The 26508-nt window shown below is 45.9% G+C and overlaps 1 protein-coding gene across 1 annotated transcript in view; it reads right to left on the minus strand.

Annotated features, from left to right (window-relative positions):
- The window catches only part of cebpg (CCAAT enhancer binding protein gamma), a 28376-nt gene extending 12678 nt beyond the window's left edge, over positions 1-15698 (minus strand). The window contains exon 1 of the mRNA XM_078544693.1: positions 15599-15698. The gene's annotated coding sequence lies outside the window, so the exon portion shown is untranslated. The remainder of the gene's footprint in view (positions 1-15598) is intronic.
- Positions 15699-26508: the final 10810 nt, after the last annotated feature.

The raw sequence follows: 26508 nt of genomic DNA on the forward strand, positions 1-26508 counted from the left end.
AGTGACAATCTCTTCCTCGAATAATGTTCCTGTGGGGCGCCTTTGGCATTTAAGGTATTACGTAAATACGAGCTGCAGAAAAGAGAAGATTAGAAGCCAATTTAAGAGGAACAACATTTCAATTTGAAGGTGGCTGCTGTTCCCTGGGGTTTGTTGGCAGTATTCTCCAACGGGAAAGGAGTCACACAGGTTCGACGCCCTTTCGTGTCCAGACTTGAATACTTGGCGACTGCACAGCAAAAGTGAAACTGTAAAATGGATATGAAGCAAGTCTTACACACACGTTTCACTATTGCACTTTATCAAAATCAAGGGAAGATCAGCAGAAATCTCAGGGTCGGAGGTTAAATTCTCACCACAAACTTGTAGCTAGTTACTGGCCCTAATATAGTCCAGCTCACATCACCCTGGTGTTCCTATTGACCCTGAGCTGAGTTACCGAACCCAAAGCCTCTCCAACTCCACCTGCTTCCCCCTCTATAACACTGGCCGCCTCCATTCCTGCTTTAGCACATCTGCAGCTCATACCCCCATCCATACTTCAGTACCTCCAGGCTGATGTTTGGAATGCTCTCCCTGCCTGCTTGCCACCTTACCTCCCCCAAGAACTGGAGCTCATCCAAAAACTGTTGCCTGTATTCCAGCTCGCAGTAAGTGTTGTTTTACTCACCACCCACCTGTGCTCGCTGCCAGTCCAGCAAGTGATTTTAAAATTCCCATCCTGGTGTTCAAATCCCTCCATGGCTTCACCCACCTCCCCACCTCTGTAACCTCTTTCCTGGGGAGGGATTTGAACACAAAGATGAGAGTTTTACTGACATGGCACAGAAACCCTGGGGCAGCAGCCTGGCCGCACTGCACATGATTACACTGCCCGGAGATTCTTATTCTAGTAGCTCATTCAAACCCACACCCAAAATGAGGGCCATCAATTGTGAGCAGAGTTCTCAAACTCAAGAGCTCTGTGTAGTCAATAAAATTAAAGTCATTCGTGCAACTACAGTATTCCAGTTAGTGAGTGAAAACAGAACAACAACTTGAATTTATATAGCACCTTAAACATAGTAAAATGTCCTCAGGTGCTGAACCTGAGTGAAGTCAGAGAAACATTTGACAATGAGTCACATAAGGAGGGCACAATCTGGCTAACAGCATTGAGATAAATGATCAGTTAATCTGCTTTTGATGGTGTTGATTCATATTAGCCAAGACACTAGCACCATTCTCCTGCTTTATTCTGGCAGTCATTGTGGGATCTCTATCGTTCACCAGAGACACCAGGCACTCGCTCAATTAATATTGCATCCAAAAGATAATATCTCCAACAACACAGTACCCGCCCGGCGCCACGGCCGAGACTGTGCGGTACCCGCCCGGCGCCACGGCCGAGACTGCGCGGTACCCGCCCGGCGCTACGGCCAAGACTGTGCGGTACCCGCCCGGCAGCACGGCCATGACTGCGCGGTACCCGCCCGGCACCACGGCCGAGACTGCGCGGTACCCACCTGGCACCACGGCCAAGACTGCGCGGTACCCTGTCAACAATACAATGCAGGGCCACCTATTTCCAGGCACACTGTACACTACAGCTCAGGGTCCATACTGCATCACCATTCAAAATTTACAGAAACACACAACATCTAAAGACCGGAAGGCGCATGTTCATTGAGTCGGCCCCTTCCCACTGTCCTAGCAGTTGTTATCAATGATGGGTTTCTTTGCTGGTCTAAGTAAGGATGTTATTCAGGCCTCCTGTGGGTTGCCATGGGCTGTGTGATTACCTGAGAAGTTGTGAGTGGAGTTGAACATGGTGGAATTGCAAGGAAACATTCACCACCCCAACTCTGCCACCTCCTGACCTTACACCAGAGGGAAGAGTTTTAGGGAAGCAGCTGAAGGTGGTTGGGCCGAGGACACGCCCCCTCAGAAACTCCCGCCTCTGGTCGAGGTAGAAACCCTCACTACATTTAAAAAGTATTTGAGTATGAACTTGAAGAGCTGTAACTTACAAAGCTTTAGGCCAAGAGCTGAAAAGTGGGCTCAGGCTGGATAGCAACTTGTCAGCTGGTATGGAGATGATGGGTCAAATGGCCTCATTCCCAGTTGTAAGCTTCTGAGATTCTATTTTTGGTGCCTGACTCTCCGTAGCTTAATCGTCATCATGCTTTGCATCAGATATTAGTCCAGTCACTGGAGGGACTTTCCTTTGACCCCCAGCCACTGACCTCAGATTGCTAAGGCTCCCTGATGCTGTGCTCAAACAAATGCTGCCTTGATGCGACTGGCAGCTCCTGTCACATCTCAGGCCGGCCAATCTCTCAATCCACTCTTAGTCGAGTGAGGAGGTTATTGATAAGGTGTTGCAGGATTTCCCTGTCGATGTCTCCTCCCTTCACTTTCTGATGATTGGGAGGAGGCTGACGGGATAGGAATTGGGTCATGTTATATCTTTCCTGGTTTTTTTTGTGGACAGAACATATCTGGACAATCTTCCACATTGTAGAACAGATGCCAACATCACAGCTGAATTGGAACAGCTTGGCCGGGGGTCACTTTAGCTTCTGTGTATCAGCAGCACCATTGCCTCGCCCAGTGCACTCAGCCACTTCCTAACGTCATGAGTGGACCAACCTGGCTGAACATATCTGATATCTTTGATGTAATCTATTATTTATAGGAATCTCAGTGTCATCACTGATGGAGCTGCACCCACCCCACCACTTCACTCTCATGTTACACAGCTGACAGTACACTCTTCAGACACAGGCCATAATTGTAATGGGCAGGATCTGGGATCATGCTGCTGGTCAGTTTAACACTGTTCATGTAGACAGGGTACAATTGTGTGGCAGTCCAACAGTTATATGTTTGTGAAATCCCAGTGACAACACAAGAGCTATTTCTGAATTGAACACCTCACCTCCACCCCCTCCTCCTCCACAACCATGATCCAGGATGGGAAGGTCCCATTTTCTATTGCTGGAACTTTTTGTTTTGGTTTGACTGGACCAGATGTTTTTTCCCCTATATTGACGGTGCTCTACAGGAGGCTCCTGTGGAGCTGATTCTTGTTCGTTGAGCCTGGAGCAACCCAGTGTCACCCCTGTTAACCCAAAGCAGTGACAGGATGCCATTTTCGAGAAGAGAGGGATAATGAATCCAGCTCTCACCCCTTCCATCAATGTTCTTCAACAGCTCGTTTTAAAGCCCATCATCAAAGGTAGTTATTCTCGACAGTAACTACTCCGAATACGAATCATGGAATTACGCAGCACAGCATGAGGCCATTCAGCCCATCACCCATCTGTTAGCTCTCTGAAAGAGTGATCCAATTAGTCCCACTTCCCCTGCTCTTTCCCCATTGCCCTGCAAATTATTCCCCTTCCAGTATATATCCAATTCCCAACTGAAAGTTACTATTGAATCTGTTTCAGGCAGTGTATTCCAGGTCAGAACTACTTTTCAATGTAAGGGGCTACAGCTACTAAGTTGATGTGATGTGTGTTAGATGTAGCCATATTACATTGCTATGAACTGGATTTGGTTTTAGATCTCCACAGTTGGTCTGGTGCAATTCAGGAGCAAAATGCTTTCAGAGCTCAATGGGGAAGAGCAAAAGAACTCACATGAGAATCTTACACTCACTGCACTAATCACATTACAAGTCAAGTTTAAAACTTAGCAGACGGCATAAATGCTTGGAAACTTTTAAAAACTTAACACTACAAAATAATTACCAGCCTTTACTAACATATTTCCTGCCACTCATCGAGTAAAACTGATCACTCTGGTTTTACTTAAATAACTGACACATTTTAAATCAACACCTCTTAACAATTATTCCACCATCCCCATGTACAGCAGCAAACTCAATACTGAGGCACACAAACACGCTTTTAAAATGTTCTTCCTGAACAGAGCATAAAAGCTTGAATCTTCCACATTTCTGAGGCTATATTACTCGTGTACAATCTTCAGAACTTAACCTCAAGAAAACTTCTTTCATGAAAGTTAATGAACTTCCTCAGGAACCCAGAAACAGGATTTAGATCAGGCCACTCGTGAGAATGACAGCAGATTGTTCATGACCTAGTAACTCGGCAGTAAACAATTCGGCTAGCCTGCAGTTTTTACACCAATATAATGCAGAAAAAGCAGGTTGCTTTTATACTCTGGCCTTAGCTTCACCTGGCCAGTGTGCAACTCATGAATCACCTCAAACAGATGATGAAACCAACCCCCGAAGAGATAGGGAGCAGTCTGAAATCCCCACAAAACAATGGCACTTAACAATCAGAGTGTAATGGACCAGAAGAAAGGGGTTTAACCGAGCTTATTGAGAAGGACAGACTGGGATGGTTCTTTCCCTATAGATGGTCCTAAAGTTGCTGATGATTTTGGTTGATGTGGAGTTGTATTGTGTCACTTGATTAGACAGGCAGTGCACTGGATGTAGTTGAGCTGTCGTGTGTCTGACATGAGGGAGTGGAGATGGGCTTTCTGCCAGGTGAAACCATCTACATGATGGTGGCTGATTTGTCAGGAAGGTCAAAAATCTTGGCACAAGGGAATAGTTTGATGTGTTTGACACACAGTGTCACATCGCAAGCAAGGTCAGAGGGCAGGAGGTTTTGAGAGTGAACTTTTGGAGAGACACAGGGAAGTCCACCCAGGTCCCAGGAGCAGTTAGTGAGAATGGTGGGATTGCAGTGATAGTGATAGTGATAGTGCAGGGTGGCCTTGAGAGACAGTAAGGTTGAGAGGGTCTCTGAGGTTGCGAATGGAAAGTTTATATAGTTCTTCATCCAAGTGCCAATTATTCAGCTGAAGCAATAAATGTCACTGTCACTAAGGGGCTATCAGCCAAGCCCAATCCTGTTCTCACTCAATAGCCACCCAGGTGGATTGTCTAACCGAGGTCACTAATGATAATCAGGAGCAGGAACCCTGTCTGATTTATTTCTTTCCTACCATAAGAACGCTGTGACTGACTGTAACACCCTGACTCTCACCTTGGCTCAGATCTGATAACGGGAGTTGCCAGGGAAGATCTTCATGTCCAGTTCTGTGGCCGGCTACTCACCCACCACCCGACGCCAAAATACCTTGGCCTCACTCTTGACCGTACATTGAGCTACCGGCAACAGCACCAGAACGCCGGAGTCAAGGTCAAGGTGAGAGTGAATCTCATACGGAAACTGGTGGGTAACAGCAGCACCAACACACGACACACTGCTTCACTCAGCCTCATCTACCCAACAACAGAATACTGCTGGCCAGCCTGTCTCAGGAGGCAGCACACAAACATAGTCCATATCCACCTTCAGGAAGCCAGGAGGGTTATTTCAGAAACTTTGAGACCAACTCAGCTCGAGCAGCTTCTTGTGTTCACGCACACTGAGCTTTCTGATGTCCGCAGGGAAAATATCCTCCTCAAAAACACCATCGCTGATAGCTAACAAAACACTTCCACTGACACAGCGCCACAAAAAAATACCCAAGCACTCGTCTGCAATCCTGTAACCCCGACTGGAACACACTCCACACCCTGATGACAGCCACACCCCTCGATGGACATCTCCTGGTTGACTGCAAACATCACCAACTGCAGCCTGCTAACTGACCCGAGCGGTGACCTCTCAGGTTTCAACCTTCCGCGGAAAATCTAAGCTCTCTCAGCCACTTGAAGATGGGCCAGGGAAGTTGTGGCCATTATTCCTATCCGTTCAAACACTACAAGAGGTTGTAAAGATTTTGTTCAGCCTTAGCTGTGGAGGGGGGTGCCTTCATGACTACTTTGCTACTTTAACCTGCCTGATGTTCATCTAAAGGAAATTTGATCCATTGTGATTTGAAGGCAGAGATGTTATTCCTGGGGGTCAGAGGAACGGTAGAGAGATAGAGTTGAGTACGTATGGAAGCTTCGGGTCAGGAAGAGGAAAGGCCAAGGTTGAACCTTTGAGGTACTTCACCAATGACATTGAGAGAGAGCAAGGGTAAGCCAATACTGCAGATGCACCAGCACCAAGTAGACTGATAGGGATGATTACAGCATTTATCCTTCAGTACTGTTGTCATCAGACATCACAGTGAACAGATGACATGAGCAAAAGACTTGCAGTTGCCAAACAACTAAAACAGTGCTAGTTTCCAGTGTAAAAACAACACAGGCCACAGTGCTTACAAGGCTGCAATCTCACCCGAGTGTCCTGATGATTATAAAATGCATTTTATGATAAAATCTGGGTCCTTTGATTAGGTCATAGCCTGCAAGTTCTCCCATGTATCCAGTGTCCTAAAGATAACCAGTGCTGCCAGCACAAAGTATTCACATTTCCATTCTATTTATTGAAACTGAAAAGCACTGATCAGTACGATGAGACTGTGCTTTCAAACTGCAGTTGCATTAAGAGAGAGCATTCTGAGTTTACAAATGGCAATATTGCAACTAATACGATAAAAGGAGGAACAAAAAATAATCACATCAAACTCATTGATACAGTTCGCTACATTTCTGATCCAATATTATCACTCACTTCAAAACGATCCCATCAGTAATAGTCCTGAAACCATCAGCATCTCACCCGAGCTCGAACTACGCTCTCCTGACAGTTTCAATTTAAGCAAAAACTATAAACTGCATTGTTTCTTTTTTAAAAGACTAAATTGTGACATACTCAATCTAGTAACAACACAAGGTCTCACTCAGCCACAGAGCTACTTGCTCAGGATATCAAATCCATTTTCTTCCGAGTGAAAGAATAACACCTGGTGGGGGAGGGTAGTGGTACTGTCACTGGGCTAGTAATCCAGAGACCCAGGGTAATGCTCTGGGAACCTGGGTCCGAATCCCACCACAGCAGATGGTGAAACTTGGATTCAATAAAAATCTGGAGTTAAAAGTCTAATGACAACCATGAAACCATTGCCAATTGTTATAAAAACCCATCTGGTTCATTAATGTCCTTTAGGGAAGGAAATCTGCTGTCCTTACTGGGTCTGGCCTACATGTGACTCCAGACCCACAGCAATGTGGTTGACTCTTAAAATGCCCTCTGAAATGGCCTAGCAAGCCATTCATTCTCAAGGACAATTAGGGATGGGCAATAAGTGCTGGCCTAGCCAGCAATGCGATGCTCCCCCATCCCATGAACGAATTTTTTAAAACCCTCATAATATCACAGAACGTAGCACCTAAAATTATGGGTTCAAGTTCTGGATTGGGGTTTGAACCCACAACCTTCTGTTCCAGAGGTGGAAGCACTACATCTGAGCCAAACAGACCTCAAGAAGGGTGAAGTGATGCGGTTACACCTGTATCATTGCTGCTGGGAGTCATGTTAAGCAATATGAGCAGTACACAACATTAAAGTAAGTGAACTTAAGTTAAGTTGAACTTAGCTGGCAGTGTAGTGATAGTTCAGTGAGCGCTGCCCAGGTACCTAATATCAGCACACTGACCACTTTCTCACTAAACATCCAGTAATGATGTCAGCCAGCATCAAGGATACTGAGAGCACTTGCAGTTCCCAGATAACCCAACTATCCCCCCAGCACTCCCCTTGCTCTGAGCTTAACACCAATCAATTCAAGGCTTCCAACCTAATCTCAGGACAAGTTAAAAAATGCAATATCATTCTCAAGAATGTGACGTCATTTGAACTTTGCGAGCACACGGCAGGCTTGAATCACTCCCATACACTCTCCTTCTCTGGGTTAGATACGTAAACTGGACTGTTTCTTTAATCAACTGACGTTCATTGCTCAATAAATCATAGGTATCAGCTAGTCCCAGTTCATCAGGGTAAATGCAGCCATTTAGACAACACTGGTACTCAGCATCAGCCACAACCAAGGGGTACGTACAACGTGCATTGATGGAACATTTAGCTAATTTTCAGGCTGTGGTTAGTTTATAAATCACAAGGATTAAAGTTTCAGCCACCCAAACCCTTGATTAGACTTTGTAACTCATGTATATTGTTCCAAAGCCCTGTAGAATTGCAACAAGGCTTCTTTATTCTTGCACTCCAACCTCCTTGCAGTTAAGGCTATCATTCCATTTACCTTCCTAATTGCTTCTTGTACCTACATGTTAACTTTCAAGGAAGCTCAAATCCCTTTGAATACCATCATTTACTACACTCTCACCATTTCAAAACTATTCTGCTTTTCCATCTTTCCCAGCAAAGCAGAATTTCACACTTCCCCACATTATACTCCATCTGCCTTCTAGCCCAATCACCTAACCTGTCTATATCCAGAGTGTCTTTGAATGCTCTTCAGTTTACAGGCCCAACTTGCTTTGTATCTTACTCAAAACATAATCTACTCAGACACTGAACCCTGATACGTAAGAAACATATTACTATATCTCCTATGCATCCTCTCCTAGACAGTGGTATTGTCACGAGACTAGTATTCCAGAGACCCAGGGTAATGCACTGGGGACCCGGGTTCGAATCCCACCATGGCAGATGGTGGAATTTGAATTCAATAAAAATCTGGAATTAAAAGTCTAACGATGATGACAAAACCATTGCCGATTGTCGTAAAAAACCATCTGGTGTTGCATCATGGATTGAGAATTGGTTAGCAGACAGGAAACAGAGAGTAGGAATAAATGGGTCTTCTTCAGAATGGCAGGTGGTGACTAGTGGCATACCACAGGGAGCAGTGCTGTGGTCCCAGCCAGTCACAATATATATCAATGATTGGGGTGAGGGAACCAAATGTAATATTTCCAAGTTTGCTAACAACACAAAACTAGGTGGGAATGTGAGTGGTGAGGAGGATGTTAAGCAGCTTCAAGGCAATTTAGACAGGTTGAGTGAATGGGAAAAAACAGGGCAGATGCAGTATAATGTGGATAAGTGTGAAGTTATCCACTTTGGTAGGGAAAACAGAATGGCAGAGTATTATTTAAACGGTGATAGGTTGGGAAATGTGGATGTGCAAAGGGACCTGGGTGTCCTTGTACACCAATCACTGAAAGCAAGCATGCAGGTGCAGCAAGCAGTTAGGAAGGCAAATTGTATGTTGGTCTTCATTGTGAGAGGACTTGAGTACAGGAGCAAGGATGTCTTACTGCAGCTATACAGGGCCTTGGTGAGACCACACCTGGAGTATTGTGTGCAGTTTTGGTCTCCTTACCTAAGAAAGGATATACTTGCCATAGAGGGAGTGCAGTGAAGGTTCACCAGACTGATTCCTGGGATGGCAGGATTGTCATATGAGAAGCGATTTGGCCGACTAGGCCCTGTATTCACTGGAGTTTAGAAAAATGAGAGGGAATCTCATTGAAACATATGCAATTCTGACAGAGCTGGACAGACTGGATGCAGGGATGATATTTCCTCTGGCTGGAGGGTCTAGAACAAGGGGTCACAGTCTCAGGATATGGGGTAGACCATTTAGGACTGAGATGAGGAGAAGCTTCTTCACTCAGAGGGTGGTGAACCTGTGGAATTCTCTACCACAGGAGGCTGTGGAGGCCAAGTTACTGAATATATTTAAGAAGGAAATAGATAGATTTCTAGACTCTAAAGGCGTCAAGGGGTATGAGGAGAGAGTGGGAGTATGGCATTGAGATAGAGGATCAGCCATGATCATACTGAATGGCAGAGCAGGCTTGAAGGGCCGAATGACCTACCCCTGCTCCTATTTTCTATGTTTCCAAGGTTCACAAAGGTCCTTTAGGGAAGGAGATCAGCCATCTATACCTGGTCTGGCCTACATGTGATTCCAGATCCATATGGTTGACTCTTAAGTGCCCTCTGAACAAGGGCGAACTCGGGATGGGCAATAAATGTTGGCCTAGCCAGCGATGCCAACATCCCCTGAACGAATAAAAAGAGATAGCACAAGAGAACCCTGTACATCCACCTGAGAAGGAAGAGGGGGCTTCAATTTAATGTCTCATCCAAAAGATGCTGCCTCTGACAGTGAAGCACTCCCTCAGTACTACACTGGAGTGCCAGCCAAGATTAGGTGTTTTGAGTTTCTGGCGTGGGTTTTGAACCCATGACCTCTGATCCAGAGACAAGAGTGCTAGCCACTGAAAGAAGCTGACACTATAGTGTTCTGTACCCCTAATAAAACATAGGCGTCCACTTGCTTCTAAAAAAGACTTTTTACATGACCTTATCCTAGTTCCTCATTCATGCATTAACCATGAACTTCCATCGTCCCTCATTAACCTTCATATGAATGAAATCGGGTATTGTAATCTCTGTAACAATCTATGCTGACTAAACCTGTCTTTACCAAGGAAGATGCTGCCTAACTCATAATGAAAGATAGGAAGCTGAGAGGATGGATGGGCTAAAAAATTGATAAAGAGGATAGAAAGACTGTACTTCAAGTTGATAAGTCACCAGGCCTGGATGAGATGCATCCGAGGTTATTGAGGGAACTAAGGGTGGAAAATGCAGAGGCACTGGCCCTGATTTTCCAGTCTTCCTTAGGTAGAGGGGGTGGTGTGAGAGAACTGGAGAATTGAACATTTAAACCCTTTAAATCAAAAAAAGTGTGTAAGGATAAGCTCAGCAACTACAGGCCAGTCAGTTTAACCTCAGTGGTGGGAAAGTTTTTAGAAATGATAATCCGGTACAATATGAAGTCACTTAGAGAAGGGGTGCATTCATTAAGGCATTCCAGTACAGATTTAAAGGCAAACTTTTATGAGGACAATGCAGTTGATGTGGTGTACATACACTTCCAAAAGCTGTCTAATAAAGTGCCACATAGTAGATGTACCAGCAAAGTTAAATCCCATGGAATAAACAGGACAGTAGATGCATGGATATAAAACTGGCTGAGTGACAGGAAACAGAGAATAGTGTGAGTGGTTGTTTTTTGGACTGGAGGAAGTTATACATTGGGGTTGCCTAGGAGTTAGTACTGGGACTGCTTTACCTGGTCTATATTAATCACCTAGACTTGGGTGTGCAGGACACAATTTCAAAATTTGCAAATAATACGAAACTTGGAAATATTCTGAACTGTGAGGACAACAGTGACATAGTCATAAAGTCATAGAGGTCGACAGCACAGAAAAAGGCCCTTTGGCCCATTGAGACTGCGCTGGTCAAACAAATACCTAACTATTCTAATCCCATTTTCCAGCACTATGCCCATAGCCTTGTATGCCATGGCATCGCAAGTGCACATTCAAATACTTCTTCAATGTTATGAGGGTTTCTGCCTCAGGCTGTGAGTCCCAGATTCCCACCACCCTCTGAGTGAAAAAATTCTTCCTCACATCCCCTCTAAACCTCCTGCCCCTTACCTTAAATCTATGCCTCCTGGTTATTGATCCCTCCACCAAGGGGAAAAGTTCCTTCCTGTCTACCCTATTTATGCCCCTCATAATTTTATACACCTCAATCATGTCCCCCCGTCAATCTCCTCAGCTCCAAGGAAAATATCCCCAGTCTATCCAATCTCTCCTCATAACTAAAACTCTCCAGCCCTGGCAACATCCTGGTAAATATCCTCTGCACACTCTCTAGTGCAATCACATCCTTCCTATAATGCGGATTCTAGAACTGCACACAATACTCTAGCTGTGGCCTAACCAGCATTTTATACAGTTCCAGCATAACCTCCCTGTGACAGACTTCAAGAGGACATAGGCAGGCTGGTGGAATGGGTGGACACCATTAATAGTAGATGAAATTTAGTACAGGAAAGTGTGAAGTGATTCATTTTGGTAAGAACAACAAGGAGAGACAATATAAACTAAAGGATACAATTCCAAAAGGGATGCAAGAACAGAGGGACCTGGGGGTATATGTGCATAAATTGAAGTTGGCAGGACAGGTTGGGAAAGTAGTTACAAAGTCTGATGGGATCCTGGGCTTTATAAATACAAAAAACTACTGCGGATGCTGGAAATCCAAAACAAAAACAGAATTACCTGGAAAAACTCAGCAGGTCTGGCAGCATCACCGGAGAAGAAAAGAGTTGACGTTTCAAGTCCTCATGACCCTTCAGCAGAACTGAGTAAAGTTAGGAGAGGGGTGAAATATAAGCTGGTTTAAGGTTGGGGGAGAGAAGTTGTGGGGGGGGTGGGTGGTGGTAGTAGGGACAAGCAAGCAGTGATAGGAGCAGATAATCAAAAGATGTCACAGACAAAGGAACAAAGACGTGTTAAAGGTGGTGATATTATCTAAGAGAATGTGCTAATTAAGAATGGATGGCAGGACACTCAAGGTACAGCTCTAGTGGGGGTGGGGTGGAAAGACTGACAGGGCATTACAGGTATAGATTTAAAAATAATGGAAAGAGGTGGGAAAAGAAAAATCTATATAAATTATTGGAAAAAACAAAAGGGAGGGGGAAGAAACGGAAAGGGGGTGGGGATGGACGAGGGAGTTCAAAATCTAAAGTTGTTGAATTCAATATTCAGTCCGGAAGGCTGTAAAGTGCTTAGTGTTCCAGTGAAGCCCAACGCAAACTGGAGGAACAGCACCTCATCTTCCGACTAGGCACTTTACAGCCTTCCGGACTGAATATTGAATTCAACAACTTTAGATCTTGAACTCCCTCCTCCATCCCCACCCCCTTTCCGTTTCTTCCCCCTCCCATTTGTTTTTTCCAATAATTTATATAGATTTTTCTTTTCCCACCTATTTCCATTATTTTTAAATCTATACCTGTAATGCCCTGTCAGTCTTTCCACCCCACCCCCACTAGAGCTGTACCTTGAGTGTCCTGCCATCCATTCTTAATTAGCACATTCTCTTAGATAATATCACCACCTTTAACACGTCTTTGTTCCTTTGTCTGTGACATCTTTTGATTATCTGCTCCTATCACTGCTTGTTTGTCCCTACTACCACTCCCCCCACCCCGCCCCCCCAACTTCTCTCCCCCCACCTTAAACCAGCTTATATTTCACCCCTCCTAACTTTACTCAGTTCTGCTAAAGGGTCATGAGGACTCGAAACGTCAACTCTTTTCTTCTCCGTCGACGCTGCCAGACCTGCTGAGTTTTTCCAGGTAATTCTGTTTTTGTCCTGGGCTTTATAATTAGCCCCATAAAGTACAAATGCGAGAGTTTATGATATACCATAAAACACTGATTCAACCTCAACTGGAGTATTGCATCTACTTTTGGGCACTGCTTTTTAGGAATGATTGTCAAAGTTTTGGAGCAGGGGTGAGAAACACTTTTCCTATCACGGGCCATTCACACAGACAAAATCAGTCGCAGGCCACACACACACACACACACAGACACACACACATACACACACACAAAAATCAACGCAATTTAGTTATTTTTAAAAAGAGAGAAGACAGAAACATTCATCTCACCCACTGTTTTAATGCGATGGCAGAAGTTGAATATTGTTAAGTGTTATTATAGTAATTTAGTTGACCTTTTAACCAAAGCAAATTCTTAACGATGATGATAAATGCTATTTTGAAGGCGCGACTGTCATAGGCCTATATTCTTAGGAATCTCGCTGTGGGCCGGGTGACGTTGAGCAACAGGCCGGATCTGGCCAACAGGCTGTAGGGTCCCCACCTCGGCTTTACAGGGCGCAGAAAAGATTCACAAGCATGGCTCCTGAGATGAGGAACTTCAGTTAGATAGATTGATAGCTCGGAGAAGATGGGACTGTCTTCCTTAGAGAAAAGAAGGTTGAGAGGACACTTGGTAGGAGAATTAAAAATCATGAGGGGTCTGGACAGGGTAGATGCAGAGGAACTATTTCCATTGGCGGAAGGATCAAGAATCAGAGGACACCGGTTTAAGTCGACTAAAAGAAATTCCAAACGGCCACATGAGGGTTTTTTTTAAAAGCGATGAGTAATTAGGATCTGGAATGCACTGTCTGATTGTGGGGAGGCAGGTTCAATATTGGCTTTCAAAAGGGAATTAGATAAGCACTGAAGAGGAAAAAAATTGCAGGGATACAGGGAATGGAGAGTGGGACCAGCTGAGTAACACTTCGACAGCCAGCACAGACATGACAAATCAAATAGTCTCTTCTGTGCTGTAACCAATCTATGATCCTATTAAGCCTCATTCTCCTGGCATACTGTGTGCTCTCTGTTGCTGTGTATAAACTGCACCTCCATCCATGATTGCCTACTTGACACTGACGAGGTCAAATTTCCTAACGTCCTAAAGGCTCAGGAGAGATGTGCGTGTGCGTGTGTGTGTGTGTGTGTGCTGTGGTAGGCAGTGTTAAATATGCTGAAGGGTGGGATAGACAGATTTTCAGGCTGTTGGGGAATGAAGGGATATGGGAAGCAGATGGGAAAGTGGAACTGAAGCCCAAGAACAGCCATGGTCATGCTGAATGGTGGCGCAGGCTTGATGGGCTGAGTGGTCTATCCCGCCCGCCCGCTTCCCCTTCCCTCTCCGTCCCCACCCCGCCACCCAGACAGGGAACCTTCTCCAATTTCTTGTGTTGTAATTGGTGGGGGTGCATGGAAATGGCGAGGAGGCGATGGCATGGGGAGGTTATGGGGATGGCGAGGGGGGCAGGGTATGGGAATTGAAGGGGGGGGGATGGAGAGGGGGGGATTGGGGGGAAGGGGGAGGGGGAAAGGGGGGAGGGGGAGGGGGAGGGGGAAAGGGGGGGAGGGGGAGGGGGAAAGGGGGGGAGGGGGAAAGGGGGGGAGGGGAAAAGGGGGGGAGGGGGAGGGGGAGGGGGAGGGGGAGGGGGAAAGGGGGGAGGGGGAGGGGGAAAGGGGGGGAGGGGGAGGGGGAAAGGGGGGAGGGGGAGGGGGAAAGGGGGGGAGGGGGAGGGGGAAAGGGGGGGAGGGGGAGGGGGAAAGGGGGGGAGGGGGAGGGGGAAAGGGGGGGAGGGGGAGGGGGAAAGGGGGGGAGGGGGAGGGGGAAAGGGGGGAGGGGGAGGGGGAGGGGGAAAGGGGGGAGGGGGAGGGGGAGGGGGAAAGGGGGAGGGGGAAAGGGGGGGAGGGGGAAAGGGGGGGAGGGGGAGGGGGAAAGGGGGGGAGGGGGAGGGGGAAAGGGGGGGAGGGGGAGGGGGAAAGGGGGGGAGGGGGAGGGGGAAAGGGGGGGAGGGGGAAAGGGGGGAGGGGGAGGGGGAAAGGGGGGGAGGGGGAGGGAGAGGGGGTTGGGTATGGGGGGGAGGGGGTGGGTATGGGGGGAGGGGGTGGGTATGGGGGGAGGGGGGTGGGTATGGGGGGAGGAGGAGGGATATGGGGGGAGGGAGGGGGGAGGGGGATGGGGATTGGGGGATGGGGAGGTGGGGTAGGGGGGAATGGGGGATGGGGGGGGAGGGAGATGGGGGGGGGGGGAGGGAGATGGGGGATGGGGGGGAGGGGATGGGGATGGAGATGAGGGGGTGGGGAGGGGGGGTGGTGTCTGACCCCCTCCCCCATGATTTGCCTGATTCCCTGACCTGCATTAGCCCCGCCCCCCGGGTCAATAGGGGGTCGCGCGCGCCCCCCGCCCCCCGGGAACCTGCGGCCTCCGCCCGGCCCGACACCCGGAGCCAGCAGCACCGCCGCCACCCGGAGCCGGCCCGGGGTCTGGAAGCTGCTCAGCCCGGCGGCCGTGCCCCCTCCCCTGTGTCTCCCCCGCCCTCCCCCTCCCCAGCCCCCGGGGCCTTACCGACTCCGGACGGTTTCGCTGAGGATTTTCGGTTTTTAATTTTTTTCCGGCGCTCGAAGGCCGGCGGTCCCGCCCCCGTCAGTCACTCAGGAGGCTGACCAATCACAGCCGCAAAGTCCGTGTATGACGCAATCTCTTTATTGATTGACATCACTTGTAACCAATCATCGCCCCTCTTTGAGAAATGATGTAATCTGCTAATTGACTGACGGACGCACCGACGGAGGGACATTTTAAGCCAATGTGAGTGCAGACGTTGAGAGATGGACCCGCCTTTTTTTCCTAACTGACAAGCTTTGTAACCAATCATAGTGTGGCTTTTGCCCGTTTACTGACCAGAAGCTCTGCTGCAGCCAATCAGAAGACTATCTTGAGGTGCTGTCCGACCCCTTAGTCATGACTCACTTCAGTGTCTCAATGTGGAGCCATGAGCAAAGCAACACTTGCATTTCTGTAGCGCCTTTCGTGACCTCAAGTTATCCCAAAGTGCTTTACAGCCAATGAAGTAACTTTGAAGAGTAACCACTGTTGTAATATAGGAAACGTCTCAATTTGTTCGCAGCAAGCTCCCATACGCCGCAATATTATTGAAAATCACGCAATCTGCTTTAGTGATGTCGGCAGAGGGATAAATATTGTGCAGGACACCAGGGAGAGCTCACCTGCTCCTCTTGAAACAATGCCATAGGATCTTTAACGTCCACCGGAGAGGGTAAATGGGTTAACTCTGTTTCTCTCTCCACAGATGCTGTCAGACCTGCCGAGATTTTCCAGCATTTGTGGTTTTTAGTTCAGATTTCCGACATCCGCAGCATTTGGCTTTTATCTTATGTGAGAGAAAATGGGGCTTTGGTTTGTGTGAGAGGAGGCACCACCGACAGTACTGCACTCCCACAGTACCACACTAGAGTGTCAGCCCAGATGATGTTCTTGGCGTGAAATCATGGAAGAATGACCATAACAGCATTGGAGAAATATTTGTCTCGTTCAGGATAAATGTGTGTCTGAAGACTGAAACGATTACCTAAAGACTTGAGCATGTTTTTATTCATGTACAAGATGTGAGTGTTGCTGGCTGGCCCAGCATTTATTGCCCAACCCTAGTTGCCCTTGAGAAGGTGGTGGTGAGCTGCCTTCTTTAACCGCTGCAGTCCATGTGGTGTAGGTACACCCACAGTGCTGTTAGGGAGGGAGTTCCAGGATTTTGACCCAGCGACAGTGAAGGAACGGCAATATATTTCCAAGTCAGGATGGTGAGTGGCTTGAAGGAGAACTTCCAGATGGCGGTGTTCCCATCTACCTGCTGCCCTAGTCCTTCTAGATGGTAGTGGTCGTGAGTTTGGAAGGTGCTGTCGAAGGAGACTTGGTGAGATCCTGCAGTGCACCTTGTACACACTGCTGCTACTGTGCGTTGGTGGTAGAGGGAGTGAATGATTGTGGATGTGGTGCCAATCAAGCGGCTGCTTTGTCCTGGATGATGTTGAGCTTCTTCAGTGTTGTGGGAGCTGCACTCATCCAGGCAAGTGGGGAGTATTCCATCACACTCCTGACTTGTGTCTTGTAGATGGTGGACAGGCTTTGGGGATTTGGTTGAGGAATAAATATTTGGAGATTTTAAATAGAATATGGACAGTGGTGGGTTTGGGAGACACTGCCAAAGAAACCATGGTGAGTTGTTACAGAGCATCAACAACAATTTGCAATTATGTTAACACAATGAAACATTCCAAGGTGCTTATCAGGAGTGTTATGAAACACGAATTGACACTGACCCCCAAAGGAGATATAAGGACAGCTGACCAAAAGCTTTGACAATGAGGTAGATTTTAAAGAGTGTCATAAGGGAGGAGAAAGGGGCTCAGAGCTAGAAGTTTAGGGAGGGAATTCCAGAGCCTGGGACTTAGGCAGCTGAAAACACAGCCGTTGGTGTTTGAGTGATTCAACTCAGAATGTACCAGAATTGGAGGAGCACAGATATCGCGAAAGCTTGTAGTGCTGGAGGAGGTTACAGAGATAGGGAAGGGAAAGGAGATGGAGGGATTGAACACAAGAACAAGAATTCTAAATTGAAGATGTTGCTGGACCAATGGCCAATATAGATCAATGAGTACAGGGGGGATGGATGAATAGGGCCTAATATCAGCTAGGATTCAGGAAACAGAGTTTGAATAAGTTCAAGATTATGGAGGATGGAAGATGGGAGACCAGCCAGAAGAGCATTGGAATACTCAAGACTGGAGTTAACAAAGGCATTGATGAGGCTTTCAGCAAGAGATGGGGTTGAGGCAGGGACATGTTACATAAGGTTACAGAGATGAAACTAGGTGGTCTTATTGATGGCACAGAAATGTGCTCAGAAGTTCATCATTGGGTTGCGAATGTTCTGATTCAACTTCAAACAGCTCCAGGAAGAGGAATGGAGTCAATGTTTAGGGAGTGGAGTTTGGAGCAGGGACCAAGGCAACGGCTTTGGTCTTCCCAATATTTATTTGGAGGAAGCTTCAGTTTATCCAGTACTAGATGTCAGACCAGCAATCTGACAACTCAGAGATGCTGGAGGGGTTGAGAGAGGTGGTAGTGAGGTAGAAGGGTCATACTGACTTGAAAAGTTAACTGTGCTCCTCTCCACAGATGCTGCCAGACCTGCTGAGTTTTTCCAGGTATTTTTGTCTTTGTAGTGAGGTAGAGCTGGGTATTGTCAGTGTACATGTGAAAACTAATAATGAGGTCTTCTGATGAGGTCACTGAGTACATATAGATGACAAATGGGAGGGGCCAAGGACAGATCTTTCAAGACTTTGAAGGTAATGATGTGGGAACAGGAAGATAATTATTCTCTGGCTACAACTGAATAGCCTTTCTAACAGCACTGTGGGTGTACCTGCACCACATGGACTCCAGCTGTTCAAAAAGGTGGTTCACCACCTCCTTCTCAAAGGGCAGTTAGGGGTGGGCAGCAAATGCTGGCCCAGCCAGCGATGCTCAGACCCTATAAAGAAGTAAAAATAGGATAAGAATGAAACCAGGCAAGGGCAGTCCCATACAGTTGGGTGATTGTGGACACTCATTGGAAGAGGTAGTGTCAAAGGCTGCTGATAGGTCAAGATGGATGAGGAGGATAGTTTCCCATGGTTATAGTCATAAAGGATGTAATTTATGACTTTGATAAGAGCGGAGTCTGTGGCAGCAAGGGAACATGATTACAGGGACCTTACACGGATTGTGGGAAAGATTGGCATAAATTTGTGAGGTGACCACACATGCAAGGACTTTGGAGAGGAAAGGGAGATTGGAAAATGAGTGCAGTTTGGAACTGAGTGTATGCCTGGGAGTTTGGTGAGTGGGGGAGTTAGCTGAAGAGGGGAAGGCGGTGTTCCTTTCCTTTTGCTTTTGCTTTTCTAACTTTCTCACCCTGTAAGAATTGGTTCTTACTCAATTACAGGAACAGAAGCTGGCTGTTTGGTGAGTATCTGGTAAGTGGTTAAGGTCTATTCCATTCCTAAAGTTTAAAATAGTACTGCAACTGGTGGTAAAGTTAATAAAATATATAAAAAAAGGAAAATAAATAATTGAATAATATAATTATGTAGTTGATTAAAACACATTAAGGATGCCAGGACAGGTGATGTGTCATGGCTGCAGCATGCCTGTGTGATCCAGAGCAAACATGTCTGCAGTTAGTGTTTGTGGCTCGAGGAGCTTCAGCTCAGAGTCATCGAGCTGGAGGCTGAGCTGCAGAAACTGCAACACATCAGGGAGGGGGAAAGTTACCTGGTTGCTTTGTACCAAGAGGCAGTCACACCACTTAGGATAGAGTCTCCTGATTTGGTCAGTGTCCAGGGACAGGAGGCTGTGACTGTGAGTGAGGCAGGACCCAGAGGGCAGGAGGGTAGGAGTGTGAGCCTTTGCAATTGTACAACAGGTTTGAGGTTCTCTCAGTTTGTTTGTTTGAGAGTGGGGGCCGCAGGGTGGATGAGCAAACTGACCATGGCACCGTGGTACAGGAAACCATTCAAACAGGAGGAGCAAAAAGGAATGTCGTGGTAGTGGGGACAATATAGTCAGGGGGATTGACACCGTTCTCTGTGGCAAAGAGCGAGAATCCAGACGGTTTTATTGCCTGCCCAGTGCCAGGGTTCAGGAAATCTGCTCAGGATTGGAGAGGAACTTTCAGTGGGAGGGGGAGGATCCAGTCATCGTGGCCCATGTAGGTACTAATGACACAGGTGGAACTAGGAAAGTGGTTCTGCATAGACAATATGAGGAGCTAGGTGCTAAATTGAAAAGCAGAATCTCAAAGTTTATCATCTCTGGATTATTAGCTGAGCCACGTGCAAATTGGCATCGGGGATGAATGATTAGAGAGAAGAATGTGTGGCTCAAAGACTGGTGTGGGAGACTGAGTGGGTTTCAGTTCATGGCGCACTGGCACCAGAACCGGGGAAAGTGGGGGCATTCCCCTTGGGCGGTCTACACCTGAACCCTGCTGTGAACGGTCTTCTGGCGAGCTGCATAACTAGGGAAGTAGAGAGGGCTTCAAACTAAGTAGTGAGAGCAAGGGATCAAATTTGGGAAGTTGTGTTAAATCAAAGAGATAAGGCAAGAGAGAAAGGTATTAATGTGGGAAATGACAAACAGACCGTGACAGGAAGGGACAGAGAGTACTAATCTAAGAGTAAATCTACACATAATGCTAGAGGTTACAAAAATAATAAAAGAACAAAACTAAAGGCTCTGTATCTGAATGCATGTAGAATTCGAAATAGAACAGATGAACTGATAGCACAAATAGAAATAAATACGTACAATCTGATAGTCATTACAGAGACATGGCTACAGGATGACATAGATTGGGACCTGAATATTGAAGGGTATTTAACATTTAGCAAGGACAGGAAGCTAGGAAAAGGTAGAGGGACAGCTCTGTTAATTAATGATGGTATTAGCACATTAGAGAGGGATGGCCTAAGTTCAGGAAACCAGGATGTAGAAGCGGTTTGGGTCAGACCTGAGAAATGATAAAGGCAAGGTTGTGGGAGTGGTGCACAGACCCCCTAACAGTGACCATATTGTAGGACAGGGTATAAAGGAAGAAATAATGGGAGATTGCCTGAAATGTATGGCAATAATCATGGGGGATTTTAATCCAAATATAGACTATAAAAATCAGATGGGCAAAGGCAAGTGTCACATACCCTTCAATATTCAGGATCCAATCTATGTCATCCTGCAGCCATGTCTCTGTAATGGCTATCAGATCGTATTTATTTATTTGTATCAGTTCATCTGTTTTGTTTTGAATGCTACGTGCATTCGTCCTTTAGTTTCGTCCTTTTATTATTTTATTATTATCTAGATGAGGAATTTCTAAAATGTTTTCAGGATAGTTTCTTAGAACAGCAAGTTCTGGAACCAACCAGAGAACAGGCTATACTAGACCCAGTACTGTGCAATGAGATAGGATTAGTTATGACCTCATTGTGAAGGGACCCCTAGGTAGCAGCAATCATAATATGAGTTTTACATTCAGCTTGAGGGACAGAAAAGTGGGTCTAAGGCTAGTATTTTAAACTTAAATAAGGGCAATTATGAGGGCATAAAAGCAGAGCTAGCTAAAATGAACTGGCAAATTAGATTAAGGGATAGATCCATAGAGATGCCGTGGCAGACATTTAAGGGGCCATTTCAGAATAGATACATTCCAACGAGAAAGAAAAATTCCAAGTGGAGAACCCGCCACCCACAGTTAACTAAAAAAGTTAAAGATGGCATCAAACTTAAAGAAAAAGCATACAATTGCACGAAGATTGGGCAAAATATAAAAATCAGCAAGGAATAACTAAAAGATTGATAAGGAAGTAAATATTACAGTACGAGAGAAAGCTAGCTAGAAATATAAAGACAGATAGTAAGAATTTCCATAGATATTTAAAAAGAAAACAGTTAACAAGGTGAGAGTCGGTCCTATAGAAAGTGAGTCTGAGGAATTAATAATGGAAAATAAAGAGATAGCAGATGAATTGAACAGGTATTTTGCATTGGTCTTCACTATAGAGGATACAAGTAACATCCCAGAAATAGCTGTAAATCAGGGAAGGGAGGGAGGAACTCAAGAAAATTACAGTCACCAGGGAAGTGATACTGGGCAAATTGTTGGAGCTGCAGGCTGACAAATCCCCAGGTCCTAATGGACTTCATCCTAGGATCTTCAAAGAAGTGGCTAGTGAGATAGTTGATGCATTGGCTTTAATTTTCCAAAATTCCCTAGATTTGGGGAAGGTTACCTTAGTTTGTAAAATAGCAAATGTAAATCCTTTATTCAAAAAGGGAGGGCTAACAGGAAACAGAGGGTAGCCGTAAATGGGTCATTTTCTGGTTGGCAGGATGTGATGAGTGGTGTGCCACAGGGATCAGTGCTGGGGCCTCAACTTTTTACAATTTATATAAATGACTTGGATGAAGGGACTGAAGGTATGGTTCCTATGTTTGCTGATGACACAAGGATAGGTAAAATGTGAAGAGGACATAAGGAGGCTACAAAGGGACATAGATAGGTTAAGTGATTGGGCAAAGATCTGGCAAATGGAGCATAATGAGGGAACATGTGAAATTGTCCATTTTAGTAGGAAAAATAAGAGAGAAGCATATTATCTAAATGGTGAGAGATTACAGTGCTCTGAGATTCAGAGGGATCTGGGTGTTTTAGTGCATGAATCACAAAAGGTTAGTCTGCAGGTACAGCAGGTAATTAGGGAAGCCAATAGAATGTTATCATTTATTACGAGGAGAATTGAATACCTAAGTAGGGAGGTTATGCTTCAGTTATACAGGGCATTGGTGAGATCATATCTGGGAAACTGTGTACAGTTTTGGTTTCCTTATTTAAGGAAGGATGTAAATGATTTGAAGCAGTTCAGAGAATGTTTACTAGACTAATACCTGGAATGGGCGGGTTCTCTTATGAGGAAAGGTTGGACAGGTTAGTCTTGTATCCACTGGAGTTTAGAAGAGTGAGAGGCGACTTGATTGAGACATATAAGACCCTGAGGGGTCTTGACAGGGTGGATGTGGGGAGGATTTTTCCTCTTGTGGGATAATCTAGAACTAGGGGTCATTGTTTAAAAATAAGGAGTCGCCCATTTAAGACAGAGATGAGGCAAATTTGTTCTCTCAAAGGGTCGTGAGTCTTTGGAACTCTCTTCCTCAAAAGGCGGTGGAAGCAGAGTCTTTGAATATTTTTAAGGCAGAGCTAAATAGATTCTTGATAAGCAAGGGGGTGAAAGGTTATCGGGGGTAGGCGGGAATGTGGAGTTGATGTTACGATCAGATCAGCCATGATCTTATTGAATGACGGAGCAGGCTCGAGGGGTCGAGTGGCTACTGTTAAACTGATAAGTCTGAAGCTCCCTGGCTTCTCCCTTTGTAAGTAATGGAGTAACATTTACAACTCTCCAATCTAAAGGTACAATTCCTGAACCTAGAGAATGCTGTGATCTTAAAATCAATGGTGGGGTCAGTTGTGATCAGGGTGTCTCTCTTTCTGCCTGTTTAAGGACAAGTAAAATCTACGTCTCCAGCACAGACTGGGGTGAATCACACTTTAACCGGCGAGTGGTCAGTGACGTTTGGAAATTGGAAAGTGCTCTTTCACTTCAGGTGGAGGTCAGCAACAGCAACATGAGGGAGTTAGCCTTTTCTCCATGAGGTTGCTCTGTATCTAATATCACGAGAGCTGGAGACTGGATGAATTGGTTTATCACATTTGATCGATAGTTACTGACTTTTCTGTGGTATTAGTCAGGGTAGATCAGATGACAGTTAATTATATCTAATTGTATTGAATTACACGTCAATGTAATTATAAAGCATTATTTGCAATATAGAAATTTATATATAATTATGTACAAGTTTACAGCATAATTATATAAATGTCATTAAACACAATCCTATGCTGATTGTTCTTTCTCTATCCTCCTCAGTTTGGTTTCTTTACTCTTTATTTCTGTGTTGTTGATTTTTGTTTCTCTGCCTGTAATTCTCCTCCCTCTTTCCTTTTCGATTGCAGCCCCGCTCCCTCCTTGTTGCCTCTTTGTGTGGTTACAGTCTTTCTTACAGACAGAACCAGGGGAGCAGACTCTGGATGGAGAGGGGGAGGGGGGATAGATGGATGGAGAGGGGGATGCACACGGAGAATTTATAATTGGGACATTATCATGGCTTGTTTAATACTAACTTGCAGTCGCATCAGGAAATTCCATGTTCAATGTCCTGCGCATGCTCAACTTTCACCAGGAGGATGCTGGTGTGATAGGAGAAGTCTTTTTTATTTTAATTTCTCTTAACCTGTCCCTTTCCCCAGTACCTCTTCCAGTCCAGTCTGCAACCTCCTGGAACTAAGCTTCCGTTCTTGCATCTGACCCAGGGGAGTCTAAATGCAACAGTCACTCCAGGACATAACCTTAACTGATAATCTCATAACGGAGAGAGTGCTGCACTGATAGAGTGACCTGCCTGTCTATTCTGTAGTTCAGGCTAAAAATCCCATGCCACTCTTTGAGAAAAAGCAGTATTTCCTTTATATGGAATATGGGCTTCGCTGGCTGGGCCAGCATTTATTGACCATCACTAGTTACCCCTTGAGAAGGTGGTGGTGAGCTGTCACCTGAACTGCTGTAGTCCATGTGCTGTGGATACACCCTCAGTGGTGTTATGGTGGGAGTTCCAGGATTTTGAACAGCAGCAATATACACAGTGTGGTCTGCAGGTGGTGGCGATGTCCCTTTGTGTGGTGTTATAATCCCCATCAGAGGACCATAGACCAAAATAACCAGATTAACTGAACCACCCCCAACTGAAGAAATTACCAACAAGATTTTGCTTTTTGTCACTTTTACTTTAACACAAATCAAAACCAATATAAATTATACATGAATTAACAGGCAATGATACTTGAAATAAAAAGGTAAATAGACGATACAACAGTTATGTCTTACACAACCACAAGCGCTTGCATCACTCCTCACACACATGTGGCACTGCATGCAGTTCCAAAGTTCTCTAACTCAGCCCCTGGTAAGTAGGATTTCTCACTTTCCCATTCAATCGATTCAGTCTTCAAACCGCATTCACTGGCAGCCATATTCCACTCGAGGTCCCTGGAGACGGTCATCACCTGAACAGCAGAACTTGGTTTGCTCAGTTCACGGCAGTCTTAATGGCACAGATTCCCCAGAGACTCCTTTATTCCACCCTTTTAATAAGCTCCATTAAACAGTCTGGCTGGCTCTGGCAAAACTGAAACAGTAGCAATAAAATTGCCCAATTGACAGTCCTTGTTCTAACCTTGTCTTCGGCTGTCTGTCACATTTACCGGCATTACACACACACACACACAGCACCTTATAAATGTGCATTCTCTGTTCTACCCTCTGCTCCAGCTCTCCTTTATCTACAACTATCCTTTATGCCGGGCCACAGAGCTTCCTTGCTGCTGATACTGCTGCCAAGTCATGGGTAACCAGGTCAGAAGGACTGATATTTTTCACTACTCAAGAAAATTACTATTGATCACTTTACAATTGATGGTAACTCGCAGAAGCCCTTTTACAACGTTTTTGAAAACAATTACAGATTTACAGACATTTTAAAGAGATTATAAATTTTTCTTACGGGACTGCTTCTGGGTCAAAGGTTGACATACTGCCCCCACCACCCCACCCCATGCCCCCCACCACCCCCCCCCTGTGCCCCCCACCCCCGTCCCCCTTGGAAAAAAGAAAGCTTTGCTGCTGTGTTTAAAGTTAATACTTTGACAACTGGTGTATTGGTTACACCACTGGTTACAAAACAACTGGTTACAAAAGTAACAACAATGAAACACTGTAATCACAAAACAGGCTCCATTACAGACATGTCCCAGGCTCCACTGTCACCATCCCTGGATATGTCCTGTCCCACCGGCAGGACAGACCCAGCAGAGGTGGTGGCACAGTGGTATACAGGCAGTAGAGAGTTGCCCTGGAAGTATTTAACATCGACTCCAGACCCCATGAAGGCTCATGGCATCAGGTCAAACATGGGCGAGGAAACCTCCTGCTGATTACCACATACCGCCCTCCCTCAGCTGATGAATCAGTGCTCCTCCATGTTGAACATCACTTGGAGGAAGCACTGAGGGTGACAAGGGCGCAGAATGTACTCTGGGTGGGGAACTTCAATGTCCATCACCAAGAGTGGCTCAGTAGCACCACTATTGACCGAGATGTCCAAGTCCTAAATGACATAGCTGCTAGACTAGGTCTGCGGCAGGTGGTGAGGGAACCAACAAGAGGGAAAAACATGCTTGACCTCATCCTCACCAACCTGCCTGCCGCAGATGCATGTGTCCATGACAGTATCGGTAGGAGTGACCACCACACAGTCACTGTGGAGACAAAGTCCTGCCTTCACACTGAGGATACCCTCCATCATGTTGTGTGGCACTACCACCGTGCTAAATGGGATAGATTTCAAACAGATCTAGCAACTCAAGACTGGGCATCCATGAGGCGCTGTGGGCCATCAGCAGCAGCAGAATTGTACTCGAACACAATCTGTAACCTCGTGGCCTAGCATATCCCCCACGCTACCATTACCTTCAAGCCAGGGGATCAACCATGGTTGAAAAGTGCAGGAGGGCATGCCAGGAGCAGCACCAGGCATACCTAAAAATGAGGTGTCAACCTGGTGAAGCTATAGCACAGGACTACTTGCGTGCCACACAGCATAAGCAGCAAGTGATAGACAGAGCTAAGTGATCCCACAACCAATGGATCAGATCTAAGCTCTGCAGTCCTGCCACATCCAGGCGTGAATGGTGGTGGACAATTAAACAACTCACTGGAGGAGGAGGCTCCACAAATATCCCCATC

Source organism: Cetorhinus maximus, chromosome 6, assembly GCF_964194155.1.
Source record: "Cetorhinus maximus chromosome 6, sCetMax3.hap1.1, whole genome shotgun sequence".
NCBI classification, from domain to species: Eukaryota; Metazoa; Chordata; class Chondrichthyes; order Lamniformes; family Cetorhinidae; genus Cetorhinus; species Cetorhinus maximus.